The 27,781-nt window shown below is 32.1% G+C and overlaps 1 pseudogene; it reads left to right on the forward strand.

Annotated features, from left to right (window-relative positions):
- The window catches only part of LOC143386500 (cadherin-12-like), a 75,841-nt pseudogene that overhangs the window by 7,188 nt on the left and 40,872 nt on the right, over window positions 1–27,781 (forward strand).

A 27,781-nucleotide genomic window follows, 5' to 3' on the forward strand; every position in this document is an offset into this window, starting at 1 on the left:
AGATTTTTATTCTGATAATAATTAAGTAATATAAATGGGCTGTTGAAATTCCAATGCAAATTTTTGAAAAAAATATAAAGGACAATTAGATTTGTAGGGAAATATAGATATGTTTATTGAAACTGTAGTTACTATAACTGCAGTATTAGATGTAAAGCTTATACTTGCATAGAGGTACTTTGTAAAAAGGAAAGGAGAATCAGAAGTCCAGAAAAAAATGTAGTCAGTTTTCCTTCTTTTTTTGCACTACTGGCATAGAAAGAGTGTAGAAATAAATAAATTTTATCTTTAAAGCCCCATCCCCTTTTGAATATTTTTAAATCTCCTGATGATCTTTTTCTCCGTATTTTCACTGACTGTGCTCTTTAAACTTTGAAAATAGAAACCCTCCTGTTTATGCCTAACCCACTAAGTCACACATTATTGAAATGTACATGCTTCAATATGGCTGAAAGTATTAATTTTGAGTTATTTGTATTTTAAAAGCTTGCTTACTAACAAAATATTGCCTCAGTTTAATTGATTTCAGGTAGTAAAATGAGACCAAGTGGACAAACCAAATAAAGTAATCATTCTGTGGGTCAGAGATGCCACTTGACTTGTCCTTCTCATAACCTAGAACACCTGAAAGAGGTGTTGAACAGATTATCTGAGCTTATAGGGCACATCTCCCAGGACTGTGTTCAATGATGACACATAGTTGACTTGAAATTATCTGTGGTGGGAGTTCTTATGCCATAGAAGTTGACAAACACTAAAACCCAGGGCTTATACCTGCATTCCCTCCCTACTCAATATGTATGTTCATAGTCATACCCTACCAGGGTATGAATGGGAATTATGATAACAGTATAGACATCATAGTTCTAATGTGATGATAAAAATATTTATTGATGGGAAAGATTTTAGATACATGCTACAAAATGTAAAGAAGTTTAGAAATGATTCCTAAAAATATTTATTCTTCTTAAAGGGTAATATGTATTTTAAAATGTCTTTCTTTCCTTCATATTTATGTCCATTGACTTTCTAAAAGCTTTATACATTTATTCCATGTTATTTCTGTGTCAGAAAATAATGTACTCACTCCCTGTGAGTGATAGACATGACCCTGTCTCTTCTTGCAGAAGAGCATGAGGAAGACATTGCAGGTACCTCAGAGAGAAGTACTACGGGAGACTCAGTTAGCACACAATAACAGTAATACAGAGAAGAAATATGTGTGAGATCTCTGTTAGCAAAGACTATGATAGTTGTGAAAATGATAATATGTGTATAGATTTGAACAATTTTATTGGATAAAAAATGGTAGTATTTATTTTCTATCAATGGAGGATTTTAATTTATGGAACAGGAGAAATACTACTTGCTGAGACATTGCATATTAGATATCTTTTGGGGGACATGGCAATCCTATAAGCTCTATGTGGAATGCAACAAGATCGATGCCTTGAAGTTTTGGAACATCATAATGTTTTGCCAAGTATGAAACTCAGAAGGTGTATATAGAGAAATTTAAAATATAAAAAAAAAATTAGTGTGAATAGAGTAAATGAAGTCAAGAGGATAGATGAAATTAACTTGAAGAGAAAAATCAAAGGGGCGGCTGGAGACAATGGCTCTTGACCATGATTGTCAATAGAACCAGAAGGAATGTAAAAAATCCTGTTATTCAGGTCTAAACACAGAACCACTAAAGTAACTCCTCTTTGGGTTATTCTTGGGCTGCAGCATTGCATCCAAATCTTTCCATATGATGCTAACATGCAGCAGGAATTTTATCTGATCTTGAGGACATAACAAAGGGCATTGGGGAGGGGACAGCTGTGAAGTGGAAGAAACCAGAACTCTATATAGAGAATGTAAGAGATGTTAGAAGTGTGCTTCAAAAAAGAGGGAATGATGAAGAGGGTTGAATGATGCCCAAAAATTGTTAAGAATTTAATGACAAAGAAATAAAACTGGCAATATCAGAGGAAATCTTTAACAGAATAGTGGCTTCAAAAACCAGCCTAAGTCTACATGTGGCTTGCTTGTTAGGTAGAAATAGGTCACAGTGACAATAAAGGAGAAATTATGTTAAAAAGGGGACAATAATTAAAAGGGTGCCTGGAGTCAGTTTGGAGCAAAAGAAAACCTTTGTGAAATAATCAAATATGAACACTGTCTATTCTTGGGAATATCTCAGTTAAGAAGAATATTGATTGTGAAAACAGACTGTGTGATAAATTGTACCAGTATTTGCATATTGCTGGAGTTCAATAGTAAGAAGGGAAGATGAAGGATATCTCAATTGAAATTGACTAAATAGCGGGAGGGGGATGCTTACAGATGTGATAAAAGTTTATTATTTAAATTTTTACCATGATGCTAAAATGCAGTGAATATCATCTAGCCAAGTATTGTCCAAAGTCAAATGTAGAATTTAAAATGATAATGTCAGAATGCATTTAAGGCTGTTGAGTCATTAGTCAGAACAAGATATTTTTTGTGTGTGTGTGTGTTTTTTTAAACACTTTTTATAGAGTATGGGGAATAATAGAAAAAGTTTATGCTGAGGTATTCTTTGAGAGAGTGATGAAGAGTTCCCATATAATCAAAGTAAGTAGTGTGGTTGCTCTTTTCCTAGCCTCAGGTATGTAGAGAAGAGCCTCCTCAACAACCAGGGCAGATCACAATGGCTGCTGTTATTTTCCCAGACAGGGAGCAAATCCTTGGGATAGTGTTTTCCATATGTTTAAGAATGTTGAAGTACCCAAGGAAAGCTGTTTGTAAAAATAATTACATGATAACAAAAGGAAGGGTAAAGATGTCGCTGCAGAAGGGAAAAATACCCAAGAGTCATTTTAAGTCCTACAAAGGAGATTTTCCTCATATTGAGAATCTGTGCGTGGAGTGCATCACTGAGGGATCTGGAGGGCGAGGCAGTGTTCTATCAAAGTAGAGGCAATTCCTTGCTCTTGGGGGTTGCAGGATGAGATGCTTCCAAGAGTTCTTCACTCACTGCCACTCAGATAAATCAGACCTGGAGAAGCAAAACTATACCTTAAAACAAGGACACACCAAACCCCTAGCTTTGCTGTATCCTACAGTTGGGGAGTAATATCTTGGAGAATTAATAGGGAACAAAAAACTGACCACTATATTGTAGTTACTGCTGCAGATGATGTTCTGGCTCAACATTGTTTTCATCCAAGGAAAGACATTCACTGAGGAAATGGAGAGGGGAAGAAGGAGAAAAATGAACATGCTGTACTTATTCCAATAACAGGAATATTAATGAGGGATTGTTTGCAGGTTTGGGAAAGTGAAAAATCTACATAACACCATTCTAATTTCATTCTGTGAAATACAGTTCACAGTCGTTATCTGGGAAAAGAATTAGTGAAGTTAGTAAAGCTGAGTTTGTGGAGAGTGGATTGGTTTAAAATAGAAATGAAAAGAGAATGGTAGTTACTTTAGCATCTGCATACTTTGCAAGCAATGAGGAAGGTGAATTCTAGGTTAATGATCATAATTTAAACCAATATCTAGCTGTCTTTCTTGTTTTTTCTTAGTCATACATCTCTCCTCTTTAGAAGATTAATATGACTATTAAGGGTTGTCTTTTGTCAGATATAGTAATAAAAGAATGTCAGAAACCAGGCATGGTGGCTTATCCTGTAATGCCAGCAGCTTGGGAAGCTGAGGCAGGGGAATCACAAGTTCAAATCCAGCTTCAGCAATTTAGCAAGACCCTGAGCAACTCAGCAAGACCCTGTCTCTAAATGAAATATTAAAAAGGGCTGGGGATGTGGCTTAATGTTTAAGCATCCCTGAATTCAATCCCTTGTACAAAAAAGGTGGGGGGCATTGGGAATATATATAGGCCACACATTAGTATTTTATTGAAATGATAAATCAAACTTTTCAAGTGGATATGGAAAGAACAGGAACAAGATGAGAATTTATACAGATTAATATACCAGTGGTCTTTCTGATATTGGAGTTGATAGATCACAGTGGGAGTAGCTGAACAAAGAAAATTATAAGTCAGGAAATTCTTAGCCTATTAGCTTTTTCATGTGGTTGTTTCTGTGGTTTGATTCTATGGATTGATGGTTCTGTGGATTGTTTCCTATTAGATGACCTCACAGACCCAATATCAAGTTGGCTCAGTTCACACACTCAGTCTAAATATCATACATGGAATAGAATTATAAACATTGCTTCAGACCTTCGAAGTTGCCATGCTAGATTAATATTTCTGATTTTTCAATTAAATTCTTCAATGACATTAAATTGTTAACACTCCTAGATATGTTTAAACTCATTTGAACATTACACAATATATACATATTTTTAAAAGATGGGGAACCTCATAAATATGTATAAATTTATGCTCTTATGTAATCATTCAAAAGAAAATTATTGAATTCTGAGAAAGACAAAACTATAAAAAATCTGTTTATCCATTTTTATATTGTCTTCAACATCCTGTGGACAAAGCTACTAGAAGCTGCAGTTGGACCTAATCTTTTACCTGAATTACAGGCATGCTAAGTAATTAACTTACTATATAAATATGATTTACATCTGGCCCTATATTTTTGCATTGTCTTATTTGCATAGAACCAGAAGTTTTAGATGGATGAGTTCTTATCACTCTTAGAAAAGATTTATTGCTATCATTACATAGAATTTATAAAACTTAATCCATTAATTTTAGATATATACTTAACAATTCATGTACATGCTTGTACAATTTAGAAGGGACATTTATAACCTTTGTAAACTTTCTTTTCTCTTTTAGTTGTTGAGAACTGAGATTGTATTAGATATAAACATTTCTAAATTGCACTAGATTTTACAAACATTTTGTTTTCCTTTCCTCTTCTGAGTTCTTTGAATTTCCTTTTTTTCTACTATTGTATTTAAAAAGGGAAATAATTTAACTAAAATAGTAAAGTTATTGGTGCCCAATCCTTGACATTTTAAAACGTGTTCAACCTGCACTTTTACTAAGTCAATCATTGCTAGAAAATGCTTCTCTTTTAATTGATACAAGTTTTTCAATGGCTTTAGGTAATGATAAGTTTGTGAACAATTTAAGATGAAAAATTTCAAAACTTTTTTAGAAAACTTATATCAGTAGAGTAGAATGAACACTAGTTCTCTTCAAATTTATTGTCACTGGTCTCATAGCCATTCTGAGACTGAGTAGGGATAGATTTGTCATTCCTGAGGTTCTATTTACAGATGTTTAATGTGTTTGGTTTAAGCCCAGATTGAATTCAATTTTGTCATCAGAAAGGTCTTTTCTTGCGGACTTTTTTTTTTTTTAATTAAAAAAGTGCTTTAGAATTTTGAAGACAGAGGACCTAAAATATTACTAAACTATCAAAATATTTTGTTATTCCTGAATTCTAAAATTTTCAGAACAAGAAAATAAATATTTTAGTAAAATATAAAATAATTTTTCAGCATTCTCTTTTTTTCATTCTCCCACATTTGTATGCAGCTTTCTCTTTCTTACTGTTATTCATATAGAAAAAAATATTATAATGCATATTCATGGGGACATTATCAATAAAAATATTATTTAAAATTTAATTAGTAGTAATGGATAATACAAAGTATGTTATTATATATATATATATATATATATATATATATATATATATATATATATATATAAAATACTAAATTTTATTTACTATTGTACCAGTGAATTTTTGAAAATAAATCTACAAGATGAATCAAAATTATTATTACACCAATCTTACAAATAAAAGAATCACTAAATATTTTGCCCAAGGTCACAGAGATATAGGTAAAGTTTCTATAAAGTTATTATTATTTTTTTAATTTACAACAATGTTGGTTGCTTTCTCTTGGTATATTCTTGACATACTACATTATTTGTCTATTATTACATTTGCTTAAGAAATCAAATCATATGCAATTAGGTGCAATTAGATGGCATTTCAAGGAAAAAACTTACAGGATCAGTATTTAAACAATTCTATGTCTAAATCTAATTATGTAATCTACAGTTAGGTGATTGTGTATGTATATGCATATACACATTCTGAATATTAAATGTAAACTTTTTTAAAAAATAGTATAATTATTTAGGTGGGCTCAAGGATACAATTTTGAGTTCTTAAAATGTTTAATAATTCATATCAATTTATTCTTAAACATTTCATATTTCTAGCATTCTAGTGCCGCAGTCCGGCTGCACCAAACTAATGGGGGGGGGGTGACGAGCAACTTGTGTACATTGATACAGCAGGAGTGGGAGCCGTTTATTGTAAGACAGGAGGGGTATATATACATTCCACACAGCTTATCTTAATTAACGTAAACTAGATACAAGAGTCAACCAATAAGGAATCTCCACACTTAATGGCTCTCTGGCATTACTTCACAAACCACTCCCTCTGGCAAAATGCCAGGCGCCAACTTGACTTGTTTACAGACCCTAACATTCTAGTATTTAAATTTTTTAATTTGTTCTTTCTAGGTATACATGACAGTAAAATATATTTTGACATATTATACATACATGGAGTATAACTTCCCATTTTTTTGGTTTACAATGTGGAGTTATAGTGGTTGTATATTCATATAAGAACATAGGAAAATTATGTCCAAATTATTCTGTGGTCTTTCCTATTCCCATCTCTCCCTTCCCTTCATTCTCATTTATCTAATCCAATGAAGTTCTAGTATTTTTAAGCTCCAATTATTACCTGTCATATACAAATGATCTTTATAAATAGTTGAATGTTGAGCTCTTACACAATTTTTTTGTTATCTGAAGACTTATTGCTTTAAATATAAAATGTATTTTAAAAGTAAATTTGTAAAAATTTATTTCATCTTTTTAAAAAAATTTTCACATTGCTGAAAGTTTTTATGATATTTATAAATTGTTCATTCATTTAATATATTTGGTTATATCATATTTTCTCAGTAAATTAAAACATTATTTATATTTTTTAAGTACATGCACTAAAACCTCGATGCACAGAAGAAATGTAAGTGATAAATAATTTCTTTATTATGTCTTAATTTTAAGGGATACAGATTAGTCAAATGCTGTTACATCAACCATATATGGACAATGCCACTCTGAATTTACCACAAGTTTTCCAAAGCCATTAAATATTAATGAAATTTGTGAGAATGCTCTGAGATGACAATTCTCAAAAAGAACTGCTTAGATAACTTATAACTTATATTGACAGAGTACTACAAAGTATAGCTATCTTCACATTTATTGTTAATGGCCTCATAAAGTGTTCTTTTTTAAAGCATAAAATTCACATCTCAGCATAGTGTCTTCAAGGGGGGTTATTTCATCTCTAGTCTGCATTATTTGGTACCCTTCAAAGTTTAAAGTGCTTTTTCTCACAATAGAGGGTCTCAGTTCTGGCTAGACTTTCCATATTTACTAACCATTATCCAGTGGACATGACTCTAGTCTTTATTATTTTTCTCAATATACAATTTATTTATTTTTGCTTCTATACTTTTCAAATGAAAAGCTACTTTATAAAATTTAATACGCAACTTGAAGCTGCTCTCACTGAATATATTGGAAAGTGTCTGCAGAAATACCCTATGCTCTTTATATCCTCCTATTTCCCTAAAGATATCATCCAACACCTGCCCTGCACTCCTCAGGGAGGTATCCTCACCAACCCAACAGAAATCCCCTGTATAGAGCATCATGCTATTGCTCTCAAATCAATTTTTATTGTAATGTTTAACAATAAATTTCCTAACTAAATATCCTATTAGAGGGAGATTTATAGTACTCATTCAACTTAAACCTCCATTTCTCTATTTTTTCAGCAAAAAATTTAAGACTCTAACACTGATGGACCATGAGATTGAACTGTGACTAATCATACTATCAATTTAAGGGTTTTATTTTTTCTACTGATTTTTATCCCAATCACACAGTGAGAATCAAATGTTGTAGACTCACTTCCTAATAAATCATATTTACATTTAATTGACATTAAAAATTTTAAAAGGGGGATTCCACTTCTTGGGTCCCCTTCTTCCTCCGGGAGAAGTCTTTTGTGCTGTCCCTTAATAAACTTCTAATTTCTACTCTGAAAAAAAATTCAAAAGGAATTGAAAAATATCTCATATATTCTGTGCTCTGTTCCTTTTCTCTGAATTTTCTCTTTGAGATGTTGAGTAAAACTTGAGTGACTATGCCCCATGCCTTACTGCCACACTAAAAATAAATTCAAGTATCTTCATGCTTGCTCAAAACTCAGGAGTCCCTCAAATCTGTACTTATTGAGAAATATTTGTGATCTGAAGAATGTAGGTGACAATGGTCACATTAATTTCTACTAGGTACTTGTCACTTTTTGATAAAAGACAGATTGCCCTTGAATGTCCCACTTCCCACTTTATCCTTCTTGGAGACAATTGGGCAACATTTAATCCTTTCATTTTTGATTTTTCTAGTTGATCTGGTGGCCTAGGTTTCAAACCCTGCTTAGAATTTAGTGAACATTGAACATCTGGCAGCAACTGTGTTGTTTGGCAAATAAAACCTAATGAAAATAATACTAGTTTATGAGAAATGGCTACTTTGATCAATTACTATGACTTTCATTAAATATGATTCCTTAATAAAGTCTATATTAATGCTCCAACATTGTCATTAGAAAGTTTTATTATCATTTGTTTGTATTGTATATTTACTTATTTAAACTGTATATGGTGTATTCTTTTAGAAAGTCATCTTACATGTATAATACTAAACAATTAATTACTTACTCACAATTATTTTAGGTCAGTATAAACTATACCTTCTAGTGGGACACAGTGGCTCATGCCTGTAATCCCAGCAGCTCAGGTGACTGAGACAGGATCATTGCAAATTCAAAGTCAGCCTCAGCAAAAGCAAGGCGCTGATCAACTTGGTGAGACCTTGTCTCTAAATAAAATACAAAATAGGGCTGAGGATGTGGCTAAGTGGTTGAGTGCCCCTGAATTCAATATCTGGTACCAACCCCAAATATATATATACCTTCTTTCTTGTGCATCAAATAAACAAGATATAGGTGGATATTTAGCCCTCTTAAGACAGAATGTGTGTTCTATTGAGGTGATGTTCTTTCGATGTCAGTTAAAATAAGGCAGATTTCAAAATAATTTACAAGAAAAAATGGGAAATATTTGGGAGGTAGAGGGTAGCTGGCAAAATTTAACTGTTACCAGGGCTGATGAGATTACCAAGTTTTGCCAACTGATTGTGAAATAACTATATATTCTATAAAAATAATTGGTAATGAAAAATGAAGTGACTTAATTTAATAATTTTTCATGCCATCTTGAAGCAAATAATTATAAGTTTAAAAAGTAATTTGTTGAGTGAACTTCACCATGCAAGAAAAGTCTTGAGTGCCGTCATAACTCAATATTCACATATGTACTAGAATTCTAAAAGAACTTAATCACTGCACTTTGTTTGTCCATGGGAAAGTGACATTCAAAATTTTTTTATAGAATTTGAAACTGGAATTCCAGTATCAAAATTAAACATGGAACTTCTTCATTCATTTTAGCATCTGCTAAAATTTTTAACTTTGATTTGAATATTATTGTTTACCCCATTAATATTCACTTTGATGAGATGTTCAAAAAATAGTATGTCTTATTTATTTTCTTTATCTTAAACCTTAAATTTTTGACAAAGGTTTTAAATTATGTCTACTATTTTCATAGTTCTGGAATATTTTCCACAGATAAGTATTCCTTTTTTTACATTTTTTTCTGATCCAGTACATATTTCATGTAATGTAAGTATTCTATTTGGTGGTAAAAATGATCAGTTTAATTTTTTCTCCTTTAATGAGAAAAAGAAAAAAATTGGGGAGTTCAAACTTTATGTACTCAGTTTAAATATTAGAAAGTATGCCAAGTTAATATGTATTAAAAATGAGCTGACGCCTGGCATGCGTGCAGCTCTGGGTTTGATGCACCTCATACAAATAAAGATGTTGTGTCTGCCAAAAACTAAAAAATAAATATTAAAAATCTCTCTCTCTCTCTCTCTCTCTCTCTCTCTCTCTACCTATTAAAAAAATGAGCTGAATCTTTGTCTCCAATATGCCTTATTTAAATTCATCGAGGTAGAATTTTGTATTAGTGTACAGGTTATCATTTCAGTTCATTGTAAGATGAATTCATAGTCATTGTAATGGTTACTTTCTGTATACATAACCTTCAAATTCATAAATAACTATCCATCTATCTATTATCTATTTATTATCAATTTATTAATTATATATATATATATATAGATAGATATATATAAATATATATATATATGTATATATCTTTTTATTGTGTTTTAGATTCTATTTTATTGGTATTGATTACTTTGGTGACAATTATGAAGACTTTTACCCTCACATAGAAGGTATAATTTGATATCCATCATATTAAAATATTTCCACACAGTAATTTTAATATAGCACACTCTATTATTTATAATACCCATTTAAAAATCAAAAGCAGGTCTACTGAAGTGAAAATGAAGTTATTACATATAATCATAATCCTTGACAGCAAATTGCCTTTGCATTTTGCTCTATAATGTTCCAAATTTGATTTACTTTGTGCAGTCTACATTTTTCAAACCTGATAATCTTCCTTTACTAGTTCACTGTCAATGCAAATTACATATATTTTATCAGGCATCTTCCATCTGAAAGTTCCTGAATCTTCTCCTGTTGGCTCAGCTATTGGAAAAATAAGAGCTCTGGATCCTGATTTTGGACAAAATGCAGAAATTGAGTACACTATTGTTCCCGGAGATGGAGGGAATTTGTTTGACATCGTCACAGATGAGGATACACAAGAAGGAGTTATCAAACTAAAAAAGGTACATAAACAAAGGTTTTGACAGTTTACTATGTAAAAATAATTAAAGAAAATGAAAGAGTATAAGCAATTTTAATTTTACTTTAATTAGTAATATTTTAAATAAAAAAGTAATTATTATGAAATATTCACTCCCACAGATAGTGTTATTCTATGATTTAACAAATATGGATTTATATTGAAAATTGAAGCATAATAATTTGATTCTGTACTTTTTTAACACTCTTATCAGAGTTTAATTTCTAATTAATTTTATAGCAATATATGTACAAAAATGATCAATTTAAAAATAAAAAAAACAATCAATAACTTTTATCTTACCAAATTTGATCTTGACATTTCATGACTTTTTGGAGAACACAGAGTATAAATATCTAAGTTAGCACATTATTGGTGAGAGTTGATATCACAGTGGAGAAACACTATTGTTGGTAAGTTTTATTCAGTGCAGAAGTGGAAGAAATAAGAAAGGATAATAATGGACTTGAGAATTCTGTAAGAAAAAAGCCTACAGAGACTTTTACTTTTATCAGTTAGGAAGTAAGACTAGAAATATCCCCAGTGACGAGATCATTGAAATAATACAAGAAAGAGATTTAGATGCTAATAGTAGTGAAGATTGAGAGAATTGTGATTCTGGCCAAACTTTAGAGCAAGAGAAAGAAAGGGAGAGTGGAAAGAGCAGTGGAGGAGGACAGCAAAGTTGTTCAGACCCTTGAAAGAAATTGTTACTTGCCCAATATGTAGTTTTGTCTTTTATTGGGTAGTGGCACATGAAGGAGTGTGTAAATGTGAGAAAGAAACCTGATTCCATTGGAGGCATGTAGATTGCTTCCATTATAATGAAGAAAACAATGAATTTTGAGTAGTGAAGTATAGCAAAAAAGTGAATCTTATTAAATTTAGGTCTTCTTTCCCCCTCTCCTTGTACAATGTATACTCTCTTAACCCCAAACTGCAGTACATGTCATTTCTGTTACTATTTATGAACATTTCAACCCAGAAGAAATATTTTTGAAATCAGTGCTATTAATCAGTCTTTTCTTCTCATATTTGTTAGGAGCTCTGAATTTTAATAAGAAACACTATGAATTATAATGAAAATCATCATAAAAGTAAATCTAAGCTTCATATAGATAGTCATTTTGTTTTTATTCCCACAAATGTACATAAATTGTACTTAGTCCAGAAGTTAGTTAACACACATGATACCATCTAAAATTATGCATTAATGCTGAATTTGAGAATTACACAAAGAAAAAAGGTGTATGATTCTTGTGTATTTCTCTATTGTTATTTAGTATTTCTCTTTTCTACTCAGTAACATATCAGTGAATATTCTTATTAATTTTATGTAAAAGTATAATATTTAAATATTTTTCAAAATCAATCCAAATGAAACAACTGTAACAAATATTAATAAGCTAATAATACTAAAAATGGTAGAAAATATTTTACTATTTATGATAATAAATAGTATCTTAAAATTTAAAATTTAACCATTAAATTAATTAGATTTACAAAGTTAATCTGAGTGACAGAATTAATACTAAATTATGCATATCTACATTTAAATATTCTTTCATCTTGCTATTATAAAAGTATTTTATATTCATCAATGTAGTTTTATATATTTTATATTTACTTTTATAGACACCTATTTTTCATCCATGCCTGTAAGTAACTGATGATTAGATGTCAATCAGAAAAATCTTTATTTTTAAATATATTTGGAAAGAAATAGTGTTATATTTCTTTATTATTTTATGAAGTCAAAAATATAATATTTAAAGGAAGTGTTGCAGTTATAAATTATAAAAAACTTAACTATTATTAATCAGTAAAAATGCATTTTCAGTCCAAGGAAAGATTAATAGTGAGTAGGTGCTACATCATTTTTTGTTTGAATTTTTGAGAATTTAAAAAAAAATTATTGGATTGACTTTGAGATTTATAAAACTATGGAAATGCCTTATTAAAATTGAATTACATAATGCAGATAATCAATCTGAAAAATGTATCTCTAAAAAAGACAAAACAGTGTTTCCTCCTGAGGTAAATTAATCATTCATCTTACTGGCATAAAACTCCTTGTCCAAATAAATCTGTGATTATACCTTTCCCTTCATCATTCAAGGGATATTTATGGTGTAGCCATCATGTCCCAGATCCATTTTGGACTCAAAGATAGACATTCCCTGTTCTCCAGCTCCATCCATTCAATTGGGAAAATCGGAAAATTGACACATGAAATATCTCTATCAGCAATGATAGATTCAAGCTGATAGGCATAATTCAAGGTAAAAAGATTACAGGAATGTGAAAGGCAGTCTTATAGTAAAGGTCAAGAAGACTTTGGGGCTATGGTGAAATATAAGCATATTTCTGAAGAAAGACAGATGAACAACAACTGTGTACATTACATGTGTTCAGAAAAACTAAGCAACAATTGCAAAATCTCTCTCTGAGGAGGGACTGATGGACAAAGAGACTGGAAAGGTCAGTGAATAAAAGGAATGTTGATTGGAGAAAAGGTATTCAATGTCCCATGATGGAGGTCTTGTAGGTCAGGTCAAGGACTCTGAGCTTGGTAATAATGAGGGGAGTTATATGTAAATCACCTCTGTTCTAATAGAGTCAGTTTACTCTGTATGCTTTGAGGAAAATCAGACTTAAGCAAGTAAGACTTACTTAAGTAAGGCTGAGAAAAGCCCAGTGAAAAGATCACTGAAATTAATCCAAGAAACAGATTGAGATGCTCATAGAAGTAAAGACTGCGAGAATTGGTGATTCTGGCTAAATTTAAAGAAACAGTCAAAACATATTGTTATAACTATTTTTATCATGTAGAACATTACACCAAACAATTCAGTACTTACAAAGCCTGACAGAATACTTGGAGTCACTTTCAATGTTTTAACTTGCTGTGATCTCTAAATAAGGATCCACCAGGGGCAATCTCTACCTAGTAACCTATTCTGTTGAAAAAAATGCAATCAATAGACTACATCTATTAAATCTAAGAAGTAAGTTTTGCAACACAATTTTTGAAATATCTAACATCTATCTACGTGTTGGATTGCATGAAATGTGCTTATGTACATACATACACACACACACACACACACACACACATATATATATATATATATATATATATATATATATATATATATATATATATATATATCAAACATGGTGGTATGATTTTATGAAAAAGGAATAATGGAAAAAATATTCAGCTGAATAAAGTGCATGGAAAACTGAAAATAAATTAAAATGGCAGCTGTATTTAAAATACAGAATCCTTTTGGTTAAAGCTCATGTAATAAGACTATTCAAGCATTACATGCAGTAGGTTCTCAGAAAACTTTATCTTGCACTTATTATTGGTCTTTGAAGAATGAAATGAGCAAAAATAAATATGAATGTAAACATCAACAGTAGTATTTTAATTTTCCATATGATCTTAAAATTATTTTTTGACAGTTCCTACATAAATCATATTTTTATGTATACTAAATACTTTTAGGAAATCCATAAATATATATCCTACATATGAATACATAGCTGTATTTTAAAGATGAGTTATTTTAAATTTTTGGCTGACAAACTTTTAAGCAGCAGTAGAGGAATGAAATAATATATTCTTCAATTTAACAGAGCTTCTCTTTTTTTAACCCACTTAAAATACATTCAAATGCTCAATGTTCTGAAGCACATATTTTCAATGTTGTTTTATCTTCAAAATCTTTTATTTAGTTTTATTTTACTGTATACTTCTCTCCTTTTCCTCTGTAGGGTGAGGATATATAAAAATGAAACTCAGGTTTATATAAGCTGAGGAGAATGAAGAAAGCTGTCATTTCACTGTATTACGTTGAATTCAGAGTAAAATTAGGAAAATTTGTAAATCTCTCCAAAGCACACAATACTGGTAAAAACCCAAACCAACTCTTACTCTACTCTTGCATGTTACACTGAACAAAGTATACACAAATTAAAATTCTCTTATGTGTTTTTGAATAATATAGCAATACCAACACTAGAAAAACTAGAATAATGCTTCTGAAAGTTTCAATCACATCTTAAAATCTAGGAGCTGGGATATATTTGCAATTAGAAAATCAGCTGTTTTAAATTCAAAAAAATTCTTATATTTAAAAGACAAATAAACTATATCTTAGTAATTACTCCCTATGAGAAAAATAAAAATAAAATATATACTTATTGAATATAAAAATGAAGAGGAATTCACATTAGTTAAAAAACTCTAAATGGATAAATATATTGAGAAACACTTTGGTTTGCTTGTTGCTGAATGAAAACTTAGGTAATTAAAACAGTAGAGTGAATACTTCAGTAATACAAAGAACAGTTTAATATCCTGCAGAATTTCAGAAAGAGTCCTGTACCATCTCTATAAAAATGTCTGTTAAGAACTACAAAGTAGTGGTGGCATCTGTTTAAAATGAAGAATGATGAAGTAGTGGCCTATTTACTATAAAATAAGTAAAACATTTTTTGAAATTAAAAAGTTTAACCAGTTTGATGTTATCTTAGCATATTTTTATTTTGAATTTACATAACTAAAGATCACATTAAATGTAAAGTAGAAGGATTTTTAAATAGGAGATGAAATATTTGACTTTTCAACAGAACGATTTTATAAATAGGCTGTGGCCTCAATTGGTTCCATTGGGCATCTATATTTTATATTTACTCATGAATCAGTAAAACTCATTAATTTTATCATTTTATATGACTGAGAATTATTTCCACACTATATGACTTGGTAACAGCACCATCATGTGGTAAATTTTAGAATATCTCTTAGGAATAAAATGAAAATAAATTGTAGACTAATTTATATGCTCAAAAAAATTAATAAAATTTAAAATTCTATTTTTAATAACTCTGACATTCCTAATTTCAGAGACAGGGGTACTCCTTATGTTGTTTCTACAAATATTATGTTCCTGTTTTTTTTCCAAATATTTGTCTTTCTCTTGTTTTTTTTTTTTTAATTTCTAAACCTTGTTTATATTCTTTAAATACCTTGCCCAACTTTTCTTAATAGATTCAACTCTAAATTAACCCCGAATTAACAAAACCAAGGCCAATTTTTCTACTGCTTTGCAGATTTTTCTATTTGAATATTTCTTAATGCTTTTTTCAACCTCAAAATGTATAAAGCCATATTCCTTCTTTTTCTCCAATAAACATGTGACCTGTCTTATTTTTGTCCTTTCTAGTTTTTTTTAACAAAAAGTCCAGAATGCTTCTTAGGTTTCTACCATTCCCTTAGACCTTTGTTTTCCAAAAACAGGGCAAGAGCTTAGCCAGTGATTTCTTCTGAGCAGAAATTAATGTTGTGGCTTATATCCTTCTTTAATACTCCCATCCAACACTGCTAAGTATTTGCCAGCTTCACCCCTTATCTTCCTTCAGGAACTCTTTCATCCTGTGAATGAAGGGTGGGAACTACATCTGATTATCTTACTTAGACTTTTATCTGGTCCCCATTGCTGGAAAAGTCAAAAGCAGGCTGCATATTTTCTTTTACCAGCCTCTGTACACACTGTCACACACATGTACAAGCTCCTTTTCACCCACACCAAATTCACTGCAGGTGTCTACCTGAGTTGTTGAGCTGTTCCACATTCTCATGGAAGTCTCTTGCTCACAGGAATTTCAATACTTTCCTGTTACTTAGTATTATCTCCCTTGCTTATCATCAACGGTTTTTTTGAGCCCTCCTTCCCAAACTGGTTGTCTCTTACTTTATTTTACAAAATTTCAGCATTTCTGCAACAGCACTTGTTGTACTTATGACACTCATTTATGACATATCTGATTTTTCTTATTTGAAGTTCTTTATCGTGTTTATGTTTTGTCCTGTTTGTTAAAGAAAATCTCTAAAATATATAGGGTATTAATGTTTTGTTGGATAAGACAAAAAACATTTCATGTTCACTTACGTACTATATAAAGTTCAAAATATTTTGCAAAGTATATAAGAAAAGCAGTGTTTTATTGATTTCATTAATGGGAAATTTGAAGTGCATGGAAGAAGGATACATTTTTCAAAATCACATGGCTTATTTTCAACTATGGTGTATTTTGAAAAGCATATACTTTCATTGCAATGAATAATGATATGTGACAAAAAAAAATAACTGGCCTCTCCAGATAGGAATGATTTATACTGTACATGTATGTGACTCATATATTTCACTTAAGCATTTATAATACTTGATGAAACCTTTTGTCATTTTATGAAAATTATTATTGACAATGTGTAGCAAGAAGCCCTGACATTATTGCCTTTGTTTTGATTTATTTTGTCTTTGTTACTAGATTTGTTCCAGAAATTATTGTCACTAAAAAACAGACATTGAACTAATGTCCATGGTCTTTCAGGTACTTGCTAAATGACCGTCAAAATATTTTCAGTATTACAAAAGACTGGAATGCAATAACTTTGCAAAGAAAAACTAAATCCATTTTAAATAAGTAGTTCTGTTGTAATATTTTTAGAGATAAGTTGGATGTAGTGTTTATTTTATTCTTTAAATAAAATGGCAATTTTTTATTTATAGTTATATAATTTTTAACTGTATAAGAAATACTGTGAACACTGTCAAAAGTAAAGCCTATATTTAAAATATCCACATTTTATTTTGTTGCATGCTTCTTCACTATAGGGACTTTCTCATGTGGTACAAGAACATCAATTATTCATCAAATCTTTGATTATTTTTAGTGAAATATTGAATTTAATTCCTTCTTCAATGGAGATTTTATATATATATAAGCTTTCCCATCTCTTCTCTCAGAGAGGAATTGACTTTATTGATCATAAAATTAACTCATGGAAAACTTGACTTTCTTTCAAAATAATATGTGTTCTGAACATCTTATCTTTATTGTTCAGCTGGTATATAAACTTGCTTTGGAAGAGTGTTTTTCTAATGTATTTTCATCATGGTTCAGTCTGATTTAAATCTGTTTTCTAACTCCTTATCTTGAAAGGGACTAGTACATTTTGTAAAACATTACACTCCTCGCTCATTTGTGTCCCTTCACAGTTTTCTATTCTCTTGACTGTGAAGACCTACAAAGTGATTGAGTACAGCCTTAATGCCAAGGATACATTGTTTTTTGTTCGTTTTTGGAGTGTTCCCTTCACTTTGTTGGTAAAACTGATAGATGCTCATCATGAAAACTGCTGCAATAACATTATAGATGGGAAGACGGCTAAGCCACATCCCTGATCCTTCACTGTCGGCTTTTCAGGCTGAATTGAAGGTGTGGGTTGAGGTTGAAATCTGATACAAGGTTGGAACTCTTTACCAAGCTAACTGGTTGCCTGCAGAATTAACTTTGCTGAGGTTTTATGATTGTTTTGTTAATTCCTGGCTGAGATCAAGTCTCAATCCTCATAGGTATCCTTTAGGCACTTGCCACACTGGCTCCTGTGCTCACATGTTCACTTGCTCAAGACCAGCCAGAGCTGCTGGGGATATAGCTCAGTTGGTAGAGTGCTTGCCTTGCATGTACATGGCCGTGGGTTCAATCCCCAGCACCACCGAGAAAAAAAAAAAGTCCAGCCAGAATCATTTGCACCATTTGCTAGGTCAGACATCACCAGAATGTGTCTTCAGTCAATGTCAAATGATTAAGGGCCTTAGTTCTATATTCATATTATTTTTTCCACAGAACTGAACAAGTTGACAAGAGTAATATGCCATTTAATTCACAAGTCCCTCACACTAAGGAGCAGAATTATTACATAAAATGGTTGGGGGCAATGGGGACAAAAATAGGGAGCATCTCAGAATTCTGTCTGCCACAGCTGTTTTTTCCCAGTTCTCATGTATCTGTAATTATAGGTACCTGTTTCCACTCAACATTATCTGGAAACAACAGGAGGACTAAAAGAGCCCAGGGGGTTATTCTGATATTTAATATTAAAAATAGCTTATCCTCCTTTTAAGTGAAACAAAAATTATTTGTCATTGAACATTTTATGTATATTTAATTATCTGGACTTCAGCAAAGAGTAAATAAAGCAATGTAACAAAAAGAAGTAAAAGGTGAAAATTTGACCCTTCTCTCACTTTGTATTCCAGAGAGAAACTAAATATGCCATTCTCCAATTCACCATAGTCACGGTCTTATGTAGCACAATTTCCTATATTGTGAATTGTTTTCCAAAAGTTCTGATCTTACTAATCTTTTGTTACAGAAAAATCCAAAGAAGTTGCTCAGTTAAACTCTCTTTAGTCAGTCTTTTTCTTATTCTTCTAGAAAGGCTCACTGAATTAAATATGCCCAGAGCAATGTCATAAAATTCTCAAAGTACTGTGTAAAAAATAAATATTTCAAATTTATTTAATCCCATCAAAAATAGAACCAATTTTCTAGCAATTACCAAAAAAAATCTTTTCTGTTCTATAATTATATCAAATGTTAGAATTTTTGTCGATTACAAAATCTCCCTCCAAATATGGCTTTGGTCTGTCAGATGGGTGAGTACAGGCAAGTAGAGATGATTGGTGATTCTTTGCTCTTTCAGAGTTACACCATTTTGTGAATTTGCCTAAGGGTCAGAGTCGTGAAGAAGTCCACATAGAATATAATTGTGGCATTTCTCTTACAATTTTCTCCTGTTCTTTGATCTTCGTAGGAAATAACGTTTTGGTTGCAAAAAAAAAAAAATCTAAATGTACAAAAAGCTTCTTTCATCTCACTCTCTATTTCCCTCACTGCCAAATTCTTACCTGTTGTGATAGGCCAGGACTTCTTTAAAAACATACATCATGTCTTATCTCCTAAAAATAAAAGTAAAATTAAAAAAGCGAAAAATGTTTCAGAAGTCTCTTTCTGTCTCTGGCTTGAAATCGGTTTACCAGTAAAGAGTCAAGTTCATCCAGACAGATGTAATGTATTATTAAGAGGGAAAATAAAACTATATATACAATATATAAGCTATATATACAAATATACACATTAGTACAGATAGTCAGAGGCATTTCAACATCTAGAGGAAAATTAGAGATGGGAAACAGTTGGTAAGAATGCCTACATTTTAGGATAGCCGTGGATTTGGTGCCCAAAAGAGAATAAGTCTGAGCTGGGGCAACTCAGTTTGCTTTGAAATCAAGGACTCCAAAGTTGTTAAAATTAGATTGCTCTAAGATAGATGTTAGGGTTCACTGTCAGGAAAATACATTGTTTAACATTTATGGAGCACTTATTTTTTTACATGCAAGAAGAACTTTGTATTTTCTTTAATTTGAATTAGCCAGTGAACTCTTTCAATTTACTTTTTTTTTCTCTTTTTTTCAGACAACTACTATGGTGTTTTAAATGAAATTTATTGCTTCTTCAAACTTCTCCATTAGACAACATGCCTTTATTCTATAATTTATTGAATGCTGAGAGAAAAAAAAATCTTATTTACCTTTGTACCTTTCTGTTTTTCCAAGGGGATACCTCTTGCCTTGCCAGAATCTTTTATATTTTAACTAATTCAGTGGTGAAAGTTTTAATTTGTTATTTGTTTCTTCCTTTTTCCAAACAAAAGTTATTGTTGTAAAGAATTTAAATTATTACTAATTCACTACTCAGAAACTTACATAATAATCCTAACTTATATTCACCATTATAGTCCTTAATATTTAAAATATGTGTCCTGTCTTGTTTTGGTCTTATTTATTCGAAACTGTTCATTCTCACTATTTGTACTGATTTCTTCTTTTTGTTTTAAATAACATTTTGACATATTTTTCTGTAAATTAGCTGTATTTTCTTGAGTCTGATTCCTTTCTCAAAGCATGAGAGTCAAGCTTTAGATGGGTCAAAATATCATCATGGGATTATCCTCTATCTATGCTTTCTTAGATATTTCATTCCTAATCATGGGACCAGTGGCCATATTATCAATTTTATTTCTATTTGTTTTAAGAGAAATAAACATTTCTAACAGGAAAGTAATAAAAACTGAAAGAAATCAATGTTATATGTTAACAGGTATGACTAAATTATCAGAAAGTCAAATCAATTATTTGCATAGAAGAAAGATAAAAATAGGAATAAGAATATAATGAACTTGATAAAATGAAGGGAATAATTAAAGGGGAATAAATGTATGGTCTCATGCGTTAAAAATATTGTGTGGAGACTTACTTGATGCATATACAAGACTTATAACTGATTTTACCATAGCAGATTTCATTGAATTGTGAGAGTTTTTAAATACATAAGTGATTTTTTTCTCTTTTTCTCAGAAGAAATACATAAAATAATACTCATGTCTTTAAAAGTGAAAATAAACCTCCTTTAGTTTCCTCTGGTGTGCTAGATAAAGGAACAGATGCTGACAAGGCAATTAGCAAATCATTGTGGTCACACTATAGGGAACTGCTTTAGCAAACAGAAACTTAAGGGTCCCCGTATTCACTGTTAATGTTAAATTTGTGTTGTCTTAGTTTTTCCTTGGAGATTAGAAGTCTGAGTCATTACACTTAAGCTTATCACTTAACAAAGCAACATAGTAGCAATATATTTCTGGAATATAGCATTTTCAGTTACTTTCATAATAAAACTAACATTTACAGTGAGGGTGAATGTAAATAGTAGCAAGTTAAAATTGAGCATTACTGAAAATCTGGAAAATGACTTGTATGTTTGTTCCAATGCCTTCTTTAATTTGTTCATATATGTTGGAAGCCTGAATTCTTGGTGATACTTACTGACAATGCATGGGAGAACCAGTATTTATATGGAGTTCTGAGAACACAAAAGACCAACACTCTTCATAATTACCATTGTGTGTGATTTTGAATCTTGATACAAATGTTTTCTAATAAAACGACTTATTAATTCATAATTATTTAAAAGAAAATGATACTAATGTCACAATAGGAAAAATGAACTTAAAAATGTGCTGTTATGCCAAATTTACAAATGGAATCTAGAAATTTTCAATTATACAATTCCATTTTTGTTCCATTTCTTTATCACTGCTTGCTTCCACTAGATGTCAGTATTGGATAAGATGTGAGAAGTGCTTTCCTTAAACTATTAACTGATTTCAAACTGCTTTTATAAAATGTGTAACCCCTATCTAGTATGTATGCTCATAAGTACATTATGTAAATTTAATATGTGCAAAAGATTATGTTTATGAGTTACCCAGAAAGTTTGACCTTGTGCTTTACTTACACACTAATTATAAAAGTGAGACATTTCAAAACCAGTATAATTAATACCAACTTGCATTGCTCTGAAATGATGCTCATGGTTTATGCCACATTCTATAAAAAATGTAACACTTCAATTTGGATTTGTCCTCACTACAGCCTTTATATTTTGAAACAAAGAAGGCATATACTTTTAAAGTAGAGGCCTCCAACCTTCACCTTGACCACCGGTTTCACTCTGCTGGCCCTTTCAAAGACACTGCTACAGTGAAGATCAGTGTTCTGGATGTAGATGAGCCTCCTGTATTTAGCAAGCCACTTTACACCATGGAAGTTTATGAAGACACCCCTGTCAGGACCATAATTGGCGCTGTAACTGCACAAGACCTGGATGTGGGCAGTAGTGCTGTTAGGTAAGAATAAGAAATATTTTCTTTTTATGTGTCTTGAAAACAAAACAAAAACTAACAATTAACAATTTTCTGACCAAAAGTGCATCATGATTTACATATAGAATACGATGCTATAAATTATATATAAGAATAGAGGAAGTGCTGTAGGATTTGGACCAAACATCTGTATCAGTCCTCCTTGCAACATTTACCACAGATAAGCTATTGGATATGTCACACAAACTAACAAATCTCAATTTTTAATCTATGAAAGATTTAATAAATGAAGTTCAAAGAATGATTTTCCAAATTAGTTAATTTAAGACACTTTCACAGTGCCTAGAATGTAGCAGCCATGTTATAATTATTTTAAAATTTCTGTCCCCAAAGTTAGTGTTTAAAAATGGATGGTTTTGTCATTTGCTATTTGAAAGCAATTTTTTTTCTTATTGTAATGACTTTTCATTCTGAATGTGAGATTGAGACAATGAAAACACATTTAGTCAGTCCAAGAGTAAGATGAATTAAGGAATTGCCCAGAACTCAGACTTTGCATGGAGCTCTTTTCTATGGATACCTCCTCACTAATCTCTCTCTCTCTCTCCCTCCCTTCCTCTTTCCCTCCCTCCCATAAAGCTATAACTTACAATAGCACTGTGGAGGGATAATAAAATCCCCTTTTCCTTACATTGATCCTGCAATAGGATTGAGACTTCCTTCCATATTCTGTTGTTTGCTAACTGACCCGAACCCAGACTTTGCACAGAGCTCTTTCCTATCAATACCTCCTCACTAATCAATCAATCTCTCTCTCTCTCTCTCTCTCTCTCTCTCTCTCTCTCTCTCTCCTTCTCTTCCTCTCTTCCTCTTTCCCTCCCTCCCATAAAGCTATAACTTACAATAGCACTGTGGATGGATGATAAAATTTCCTTTCCTTACATTGATCCTGCAATAGGATTGAGACTTTCTCCCATATTCTATTGTTTGCTAACCGACCTTACACATCTTCAACTCTTGAGAACCAATAAAGAACAGCAATAAAAGCTATTCTGGACCAAATTAAGAAAACATTATGTAGTCTTTTAAAACAAAAATACTCTATTGATATAGAGAGGAATAAACATATCTCTTAAGATTTTATGACATGTGGTAAGTAAATACCAAAAATTTGTGTCATGTATTCAGTGGTAGAAAGCACATCACTGTAGATAGCACAATCTGAAGAAGTGGTTTGAAAGCATGTATTTTTTTTATTGTATTCATCTGAATCTATCCCATGGGGTGCTCAGTCAGTCTAGGCTGTAGTCTTAGATTACCACAGACTGGGTGAATTAAACAATAAACATTTATTTCCCAGATTTCTGGAGGCCGTAACTTTCAAAATCCAGGTGCCAGCAAGTCTGGTATCTGGTGAATATTTAGAAGATGGTGGTCATCTTCTTCAGTGGTCATGAGGCAGAAAGAGACAGAAAGTTCTCTGTGGTCCACTGTTTAGGAGCATGTGGGCCCCACTCACACAGCTTAATCACCACCATCTCTTAATACCATCATATTGGAGATTCAGATTTTGTATCATGACTTAAGGGGGTGAGATGTTCACAAGCACTATGTCCTTAACATTCCATTCTGACCTATCAAGATTCTTGTCCTCACCTTCAAAATGTGTTCATTCCTTCCCCAGAGCTCCCAAAGTCTCAAATTATTCCAACATAATCATTTGAGTCTAAAGTACAAAGTCTAGCTAAATAATATCTAAACCAAATATGGTTGAGATTCAAGGTAAGATTCATGCTGAGGCAAAAATTCCCTCCAGCTATGAACCAATGAAACCAAACAAGTTATGTATTCCCAAAATACAATTCTGTGACCTAGGTCAGACATCACCATTCAAAAAGGGAAAAGCAGGCAATGCAAAAGTGATGACAAGTCCTATGTGAATGTGTACTGCAGCAGGCCAGACTCCCTTCAGCCCTAAGATTTAAGAATAAACCTTCTCTCGGTCAGTCCTCTGCCCTCCTGGACCACTGGGGCAGAGCTCCAGGCTTTTGCACTCATCAGGGTGCTAACATCACCCCTACTCCTGAGCAGGACTCTACACATGCTGTTGCTCTCTATGTTGGCCCTACCCATGTAGGAAGGTGGCCTCCCAGCCCTCTATTTGGCATCCTCACCCTTTGGCTCTACAGGCATTGATCTTGCACTGTGAAATCACTGGGAAGGCAGCCATGACCCTAGCCCTAGGGAGGTTAGATTATGTTGGAGTCCTTCTTTTGAACTAAGGAAAGCACATGTTCTCAGTTGAAGGTACTGTAGGGCTTTGGAAGTCTGCGAGCCTTCTTTTGTTTTTCTCACTGGTTTCTTCAGTTTTTTTTGGCAGAGCTGCTGCTGCTGTGATGACATCTTTACTCCTGGCTTTTGTTGTTATGGTGGTTAGAGTCTGTTGCTCACACCCACAGGAATCCCTTTATCAAATTAGTAGTCTGCCAACCCCTACTGTGCTCTTCTAAACACACTTTCTCATGTTTTACAGTATGGATGAGCTATTTCCACATTTTAAGATTATGATTTCCACTGGCTTAACCATTCCATCTTTAGTTAATCTCCCTCCACGTTTTGCTGTAAGTAATTAGAATGAACCAAGTTTCTTCTCCAACATTTTGTGTAGAAAACTCAGCTAAATAGTAAGTTTCACACCTTGAAAGTTATATGTTCCACAAAATGCTAGACTGTGAACACACTTTCCCAAGTTCTTTGATCTTTGATAATAAATATTGCCTTTCCTCCAGTTCCTAGTAGGTTCTTTATTTCTCTCTGAACTTCAACAGAATGGTTTTACCATCTACCTTCTACAACACTTGTTGGTGATTTCATACCTGTTCTCTAAGTAGACAGAAACTTTCTTTATACTTCTTTTCTTCTTTCTGTGCCTTATGCAGGTTGACTCTGAATGCCCATAATTTATAGAAATGCAAAGGTCCCTAATACCATTTATAAGGGTTTCACCTCTGAACCTAAATACTCCACAAAATGCTGACCTGTAATACCATTACATTGCAGGTTACAACATCAATATATATACAAGGGGAGCATGGCCACTCAGATCACAACAGATTCTTTATTTTCTATAGCACATCTGTGATAAGGACAGAACTCTAAAAGAAGCACATCTGTCTCACAAAAAGGGAGAAAAATTATAGTAATGAGCATACCTTACTTTTCAGGTCAAGTACTGGCCAGTTTACTCATGGGGCTCAGGCTGTTTTTCTGCATGTCAACATTGCAACATGTTTCAGTTCCAGTTAATCTAAAGAGAATGAGTAGAAAATGCCTTGCAAACAAAATTATAGTTTTTTTAATAAATGTGTAAAGCTATTAAAGAAATACTGAAGATTGTAACAAAAAATAATGAAAACATTGAAAAAAACACTGATTAAAACTCTATACAATTTAATAAAAGAGAATTGGGGTAACAGTCCAATTGCATATGTCGAAATCACATTCAATTTTTTAATTGTTGAATTACATGATGATACAAAAAACATTAACAAAAGTTGTCCTTCTAATGCAGCACTTCAAAACCCTTTCACACAGAAAAATTTAAAGATTACATAAGTAGAACACATCCTTAGGTAAAGGGACAGTTTCAAACCCAGGAAAATTGTCAAATTAATGATCCTGGTATGAGAAGGAAAAGAAAGATACATTTCAGAGAAATTATCCTGCACAAGTGGGCTTTCAAGTTTCATTGTTTATGTCATAGGAGTCAGGGCAATGCCACTTTATTTTAAAGTCACACCCTAGTCTTTCTTCTAATGAGTAGTGCCTGCTTCCAAGATGAAGATGGATCTAATTGATTCTGTGAGAGTTGTCGAAAGACAGAATTGTTTTGAAAACATGAAACTGGTCCATGTTCATGGAGTAAACAACAAACTTGAATCATGCCAGTTGTGGAAATATCCTGTTGAGTCATCTTCGTTTGGTGTAAAAACATGTTTGCTCACTTAACAATGATAGTGAAAATATGTTCTGAAAACTAAATATCAAATATATAATTATTTGACACATTAGGGTACAATCTATTTGTTTTTTTTTCTTTGTTTAATATCTTTTAACAGTGTTACTATGCAAGGTAAAATTTAGTAGTGTTAATCTTTTATTCTGGATATTTTATTACTGCTATTATTCTTATCATTACACTGAGCACAGTAAAGCCAGAAGTAATATCATCACCAAGAACTAAACCAGCTTCAAAGAAAGATTGGCTTTGATTTTCTGCCTGGCAAACTTACCACACAGTTCCCTAGTAGTCTTAGTTTAATTTGTAAATATTTTCCCCTTTGTTCTTCCAGCCTTTGCCTTTTAATGCTCTCTTCTTCTGCCCCTAGTATTGTCTACCCTTTGTGGTAGAACATGTTACAATAAAGGTCATAAAAATAATTTCTAGTGAGGCAAGTCTGACTGCAACATGTGTACCTATTACTAGCTACTTTTTCAATACACCAGAAATTTAATCAGATGGGCAAAAATACACATTTATCCACAAAGCACATGTGGGAAGAGACACAAAAGTGAAGCCAAGCTTCCCATATGGCATGCTAAGGCAACAGATAAAATTTATTTTAATTATTGATAAAATTGGATGGGGAGATACTACATGTTCAAAAAATGTCCATTCTATTTTTTTATCTTCCTTAGCAGGAATTTTGTGATGATTAAAATAAGTGGTGGTATAAAATATTTCTAGATTAATCTGCCACATTCTATGAGCTGCATATGTGATTTGTTACTTTTCCTTCAGCATATAAAGTTCAGAAGGCCAGATACTGCTCTTCACTGGATTTTTATCTATCTATCTATCTATCTATCTATCTATCTATCTATCTATCTATTTATTTATATTTGGAGTCAGGGTTCTATTATGTTGCCCAAGCTTGACCTAAATTCACAATTCTTCTGTATCAGTCTTAATAGTAGCTGAGATATGATCACAATCCACCAATCCCCTCTCTTCTGCATTGGTCTTGATGAATCCCACATACCTCAAACATTAATGTTATAATTTGTTCTAGAAACTTCACTCCATGAAGCAGTGGTTCAGAGGTAGGGATTTTTGACAGTGATTAGGGCTAGAAGATAATTGGTGGATTAATATATTTAATGGAATAATAACTTGAGTGGATTATTGGGTGGTAACTGTAGGCAGACGGGGCATAGCTAAAGGAAGTCTGGTTTCTGTATTGTATTATATATAATATGATACATATATTATATTAT

The sequence above is a fragment of the Callospermophilus lateralis genome, unplaced genomic scaffold (genome assembly GCF_048772815.1).
Source record: "Callospermophilus lateralis isolate mCalLat2 unplaced genomic scaffold, mCalLat2.hap1 Scaffold_116, whole genome shotgun sequence".
NCBI lineage: Eukaryota > Metazoa > Chordata > Mammalia > Rodentia > Sciuridae > Callospermophilus > Callospermophilus lateralis.